Source organism: Elephas maximus, chromosome 3 (genome assembly GCF_024166365.1).
Source record: "Elephas maximus indicus isolate mEleMax1 chromosome 3, mEleMax1 primary haplotype, whole genome shotgun sequence".
Classification (NCBI taxonomy): Eukaryota; Metazoa; Chordata; class Mammalia; order Proboscidea; family Elephantidae; genus Elephas; species Elephas maximus.
Genome location: NC_064821.1, coordinates 23,163,705 through 23,171,046, shown reverse-complemented (window position 1 = coordinate 23,171,046; position 7,342 = coordinate 23,163,705).

Genomic DNA, 7,342 nt, shown 5'->3' with positions numbered 1-7,342 from the left:
AGGTGTGGTCACTGGACCAGCAGCTTCAGCACCACCTGGGAGCTCGTTAGAAATGCAAATCTTTGGCCTGTGCCCCAGATCTACTGAGTCTGAAACTGCAGGTGTTGGTACCAGCCATTTGTGTTTCAGTAAGCCCCCAAGTGAATCTTCTCAAGCCCAGACAAACTTCGGGAACAACTGCCCTAGGTGATTTGCTGAAATGGGATAATGTAGGAGTCACAAAGGACTGCATGTTCACAGGTTTGAGGGGTCACCACCTCCAAAAGCTTATCTATAAATAATGACACACTTGTTTTTGATATTGCAATACTTATGCTATCTTTCTTTGCCATTATATTGCATTTGTCTGAAGTATCAGAATAACATTAAATACTCATAATTTATAGCATTGTTGTTGTTGTTAGGCACCATCCAGGCAGTTCTGTCTCATAGTGACCCTATGTACAGTAGAAGCAAACAATGTCCAGTCCTGCACCATCCTCGCAATCATTGTTATGCTTGCGCCCATGGTTGTAGCCACTATGTCAACCCACCTTGTTGAGTGTCTTCCCCTTTTTTTGCTGACCCTCCCTCCACTTTACCAAGCACAATGTCCTTCTTCAGGGGCTGGGCCTTCCCGATAACATCCAAATTATGTGAGACAAAGTCTCACCATCCTTGTTTCTAAGGAGCATTCCGACTGTAATTCTTCCAAGACAGATTTGTTTGTTCTTCTGGCAGTCCACGGTATATTCAATATTTTTTGCCAAGTCCATAATTCACCCGCATCAGTTCTTCTTTGGTTTTCCTTATTCCTTGTCCAGCTTTCACATGCATATGAGGCAATTGAAAACACCATGGCTTACATCAGGCACACCTTAGTCCTTAAAGTGACATCTTTGCTTTTGAGACTTTTAAGAGATCTTTTGTAGCAGGTTTGCCTAATGCAATGCATAGTTTGATTTCTTGACTGCTGCTTCCATGGGCATTTATTCTGGATCCAAGTAAATGAAATCCTTGACAACTTCGATGTTTTCTCCATTTATGATGATGTTGCTCATTGGTCCACTTGTGAGGATTTTTGTTTTATTTATGTTAAGGTATAATCCATACGGAAGGCTGTGGTCTTTTATCTTCATCAGTAAATGCTTCCAGTCCTCTTCATTTTCAGCAAGCAAAGTTGTATCATCTGCATATGGAAGGTTGTTAATGAGTTTTCCTTCAATCTTGACGTCCCTTTCTTCCTCATATAGTCCAGCTTCTTGGATTACTTGTTCAGCATACAGATTGATTAAGTATGGTGAAAAGATACAACCTTGACACACGCTTTTCCTGAATTGAAACCACACAGTATCCCCTTGTTCTGTTTGAATGGCTGGCTGCCTCCTGATTTATGTACAGGTTCCTCAATAGCACAATTAATTTTTCTGGAATTTCCATTCTTTCAATGTTATTGAAATTGTTATCGTCCACACAGTCGAATGCCTTTGCATAGTCAATAAAACACAGGTAAACATCCTTCTGGTTTCAGCCAGGATCCATCCAACATCTGCAATGATATCCCTGGTTCCACATCCTCTTCTGAAACCGGCCTGAATTTCTGGCAGTTCCCTGTCGTTACAGTGCTGCAGCCATTTTTGAATGATCTTCAGCAAAATTTTGCTTGCATGTGATATTAATGATATTGCTCTATAATTTCCAACTTTGGTTGGATCATCCTTCTTGGGAATAGGCTTAAATATGGATCTCTTCCAGTCAGTTGGCCAGGAAGCTGTCTTCCATATTTCTTGGCATAGGCGAGTGAACACTTCCAGCACTGCATCTGTTTATTAAAACATCTCAGTTGATATTCCATCAATTCCTGAAGCCTTGTTTGTCACCAATGCCTTCAGTGCAGCTTGAACTTCTTCCTTCAATACCATCAGTTCTTAATAATATGCATGCTACCTCCTGAAATCACTGAGCGCCAACCAAATCTTTCTTGTATAGTTAGGCTGTGTATTCCTTCCATCTTCTTTTGATGCTCTCAGTGTCCTTTAATATTTTCCCAGTAGTATCCCTTACTCACTGTTGCAACTAGAGTCTTAAAGCTTTTCTTCAGTTCTTTCAGCTTGAGAAATGCTGAGTGTGTTCTTTCCTCTTGGTTTTCTAACTCCAGATCTTTGTGTGTGTCATTATAGCATTTTACTTTGTCTTCTCAAGCTGCCCTTTGAAATCTTCTGTTCAGATTTACTTCCTCATTTCTTCCGTTCACTTTAGTTACTCAATGTTCAAGAGCAAATTTCAGAGTCTCTCCTGACATCCACTTTGGTCTTTCTTTCCTGTCTTTTTAATACCTTCTTGCTTTCTTCATGTATGATCTTCTTGATGTCATTCCACAATTCATCGATATTCGGTCATTAGCATTCAATGCCTCAAGTCTATTCTTGTGTTGGTCTCTAAATTCAAGTGGTATATGCTCAAGGTCCTGCTTTGGCTCTCGTAGAAATGTTCTAATTTTCTTCAGCTTCAACTTGAACTTGCGTATGAGCAGTTGATGGACTGTTTCGAAGTTGGCCCCTGGCCTTGTTCTGACTGATGATGTTAAGCTTTTCCATCATCTCTTTCCACAGATGTAGTTGATTTGATTCCTGTGTATTCCATCCTTCCAGGGCCACGTGTATAGTTGCCTTTTATGGTGTTGAATAAAAGTATTTGAAATGAATAAGTTGTTGGTCTTGCAAAATTCTATTATGCAATCTCTGGCATCATTTCTATCACCAAGGCCATATTTTCTAACTACCAATTCTTCTTCTTTGTTTCCAACTTTAGTATATCAATCCCTAGTAATTATGAATGCATCCTCATTGCATGTTCAATTAATTTTAGGTTGCAGAAGTTGGTCGTTGTTGTTGTTGTTAGGTGCCATCGAGTCAGTTCCAACTCACAGTAATCCTGTGTACCACAGAACGAAACACTGCCTGGTTCTGCACCATCCTTACAATTGTTTTTATGCTTGAGCCCATTGTTGCAGCCATTGTGTTACTCCATCTCGTTAAGGGCCTTCCTCTTTTCAGATGACCCTGTACTTTACCAAGCATGATGTCCTTCTCCAGGAACTGATCCCTCCTGACAACATGTTCAAAGTATATAAGATGCAGTCTTGCCATCCTTGCTTCTAAGGAGCACTCTGGTTGTACTTCTTCCCAGACAGATTTGTTTGTTCTTTTGGCAGTCCATGGTATATTCATCATTCCTTGCCAACACCACAATTCAAAGGCATCAGTTCTTCTTTGGTCTTTCTTATTCCCTGTCCAGCTTTTACATGCATATGATGTGATTGAAAATACCATGGTTTGGGTCAGGCGCACCTTAGTCTTCAAGGTGACATCTTTGCTTCTCAACACTTTAAAGAGGTCCTTTGCAGCAGATTTGCCCAATGCAATGAGTCTTTTGATTTCTTGACTGCTGCTTCCATGTGTGTTGATGGTGGATCCAAGTAAAATGAAATCCTTGACAACTTCAATCTTTTCTCCGTTTATCATGATGTGGCTTATTGGTCCAGTTGTGAAGATTTTTGTTTTCTTTATATTGAGGTATAATCCATTCTGAAGGCTGTGGTCTTTGGTCTTAATCAGTAAGTGCTTCAAGTCCTCTTCACTTTCAGCAAGCAAGGTTGTGTCATCTGCATAACACAGGTTGTTAATGAGCCTTCCTCTAATCCTGATGCCCCATTCTTCTTATATAGTCCAGCTTCTTGGATTATTTGCTCAGCATACAGATTGAATAGGTATGGTGAAAGATACAACCCTGATGCACACCTTCCCTGACTTTAAACCACTCAGTATCTCCTTGGTCTGTCCAAACAACTGCCTATATACGGTTTCCTCATGAGTGCAATTAAGTGTCCTGGAATTTCCATTCTTTGCAATGTTATTCATAATTGTTAATGATCCAAACAGTCGAATGCCTTTCCATAGTCAATAAGACACAAGTAAACATCCTTCTGGTATTCTCGGCTTTCAGCTAGGATCCATCTGACATCCACAGTGATATCCCTGGTTCCAGGACCTCTTCTGAATCATGCCTGAATTTCTGGCAGTTCCCTATCGATATACGGCTGCAGCTGCTTGTGAATGATCTTCACAAAATTTTGGTTGCGTGTGATATTAATGATATTGATCTATAATTTCCACATAAGTTGGTAAAGCCTTCAGTTTCGTCTTTGGCCTTAGTGGTTGGTAAGTAAATTTCAAAAATAGTTGTATTAACTGGTCTTCCTTGCAGGCATACGAATATTATCCTATCACTGACACCGAGGTACTTCAGAATAGAACTTGAAATGTTGTTTTTGTTGATGAATTCAGCACCATTTCTCTTCAAGTTGTCATTCCTGGCATAGTAGACCATGTGATTGTCTAGTTCAAAACGGCTAATATCTGTCCATTTCAGCTTACTAATGCCTAGGATATCAACATTTTTGTGTTCCATTTCATTTTTGACAACTTCCGAATTTCCTAGATTCATACTTCATACGTTCCCCATTCTGATTATTAATGGATGTTTGCAGCTGTTTATTCTCATTTTAAGTTTTGCCACAAAGCTTGACTCCATTCATGCCATTAAGGTCAACTCTACTTTGAGAAAGCAACTCTTCCCCAGTCATCATTTGAGTGCTTTAGAACCTAAGGGGCTCATCTTCGGGCAGTATATCAGACAACATTCAGCTGCTATTCATAAGGTTTTCACTGGCTAATTCTATTCAGAAGTAGACTGCCAGATCCTTCTTCCTATTCTGTCTGAGTCTGGAATCTCAGCTGAAACCTGTCCACTATGGGTGATCCTTCTGGTATTTGAATACTGCTGGCAAGACTTCCAGCATCATGGCAACATGCAAGACCTCAGAAACTGACCCACCAAACAAATGCCTGCATATTCCTAATGGAAAAAGAACTCCAGTGGTGCAATGGTTAGGTGCTTATCTGTTAACCTAAAGGTTTTTGGTTCGAACCCACCCAGTGACTCTGAGTTAGAAGACATCACAATATGATCCTGGATATATTACAGCCTAGAAAACCCTATGGGACAGTTTTACTCTGTCACATGAGGTAACTATGAGTCATAATTGGCTTGACGGCACCTAACATTAACAATAAGGGCTAATGAAGTTGAGCAACTCATTCCTCGTTAGACATTTTTATATTCAAGTCTTTTATCCATTTTTTATTGTATTGTTTGTTTTTCTTGTTAAATTGTAGAAGTTCTTTATATATTCTGGCTTTTAGGCCCTTATCTGATATATGTTTCCCAGAAATTTTCTCACAGTCTGTAGGTTATCTCTTCACTTTTTCATAAAATCCGTTGATATACAGAAGTTTTTAGTTTTGGTGAGATCTCATTTATCTATTTTGTGTTTTGTTACTTGTGCTTTGGTGTCATACCTAACAATTGGTTGTTGAAAACTAGGTCCTGAAGCATTATCCCCATGCTTTTTCCTAAGAGTTTTATGGTTTTAGATCTAATTTTTAGGTCTTGTGTTCATTTTGAGTTAGTTTTCATACTCTGTGTAAGGTATGGGTCTAACTTCATTCTTTTGCATGTGGAAATCCAGCCTAGCACCATTTATTAAAGAGATTATTCCTTCCCCATTTGATGGATTTAGTAGCCTTCTCAAAGATTAATTAACCACAGATGTATGTGCTTGTCTCAATTCTATTCCATTGGTCTATATGTCTATCATTATAGCAGTACCAGACTGTTTTAATGACTGTAACTTTGAAACAAGCATTGACATCAGGAAGGGTGAGTCCCCTTACTCTGTTCTTGTTTTTTTAATATCGCTTTGCCTATTTTGGGCCCTTTGCAGTTCTATATATATAAATTTGAGAATTGGCTTTCCCATTTCTGCAAAAAAAGTTATTGAAATTTTGATGGGTATTGCCTTGAATCTATAGATTGCTTTAAGTAGTATTGACATCTTGACAATATCAAGTCTTCCGATTCGTGAGCATGGAATGTCCTTCTGTTTATTTGAATGATCCTTAACTTCTTTCATAATGTTTATAAGTTTCAGTATACAAATTTTTCACCTCTATAGTTAAATTTTTTTTATATAGTTAAACTTATTCCTAGGTATTTTATTCCTGTAGATGCTATTGTAAATAGAATTGTTCCCTTGATTTTCTTTCAGATTGTTTGTTCCTGGTGTATAAAAACATAACTGATTTTTCTTTGTTGAACTCATATCCTAGCACTTTGCAAACTTCTTTTATTATGGATTCTTTGGGGGTACGGAAGTTCCCCCGTTATGAACGTCCAGCTGATGAACAACTTCTAGTTGCCCTTTAATGTTATCTAAAATTGCCCTCACCTTGAAATAATTGAACCAACCCCTACTTGCAAAAAATTCTTCATTACAATCACTTTTACTTGCTGCATGTGCAGTTTCGAATCATGGAAAAGGCTTTGATCCTTTTCGTGCACTAAAGTAGAGCTAAGTAAGAACCGTACGCACCTGTTCTGACTTACCTACAAATTCAACTTAAAAACACACTTAGGAATGCATTGAGCTTGTAACCCAGGGACTGTTTGTATTCTATATTTATAAAAGCTAGCTGCAAAAAGTAATAGCTTTACTCCTTCCTTCCCAATTCAGATGCCTTTTGTTTCTTTTTCTTGCCTCATTGCTCCAGTTAGAACTTCCAGTACGATATTGACTAGCAATGGTGAAAGCTGGTGTTGAATTTTATTAAAAGCTTGTACTGCCTCTAATGAAATGATTATGTCGTTCTTTGTCTTTGTTCTATTGCTGTGGTGTATTACATTGACTGATTTTCTAATATAGAAGTGTTTTTGCATTCCCGGGATAAATCCCACTTGATCATGGCATATACTAATTTTATCCTTTTTGGATTCAGTTTGTTAGTGCTTTGTTGGGGATTTTTCTATCTTTATCATTGATATTGGTCTGTAATTTTCTTTTCTCATGGAGTTTTTTCTGGTTTGGTACCAGGGTGAAGCTAGCCTCATAGAAAAGAGTTAAGGAGAGTTCTCCCCTCTTTACTTTTTGGAAATGATTAAGAAGGATTGGCATCACTTATTCTCTAAATGTTTGGTAGACTTCCCCAGTGAAGCAGTCTGGTGCTAGATTTCTTTGTGTTGGGAGGTTTTTGATAATTGCTTTGATCTGTTCCCTTGTTATGTGTCTGTTGGAGTCTTGTATTTTTTCTACAGTTAATTATTTTACTGTCTTTATGAATTTATTATCTTTAAATGTTTTTGATCCTCTAGCATTCTTTGACATGTTCAGTTGTGTGTCTTGAAAGTGGATTTGTATAGAAAAGGGTGAATAGCACAGAAACCAGTGAGGAAAGAGCTCTAGGAA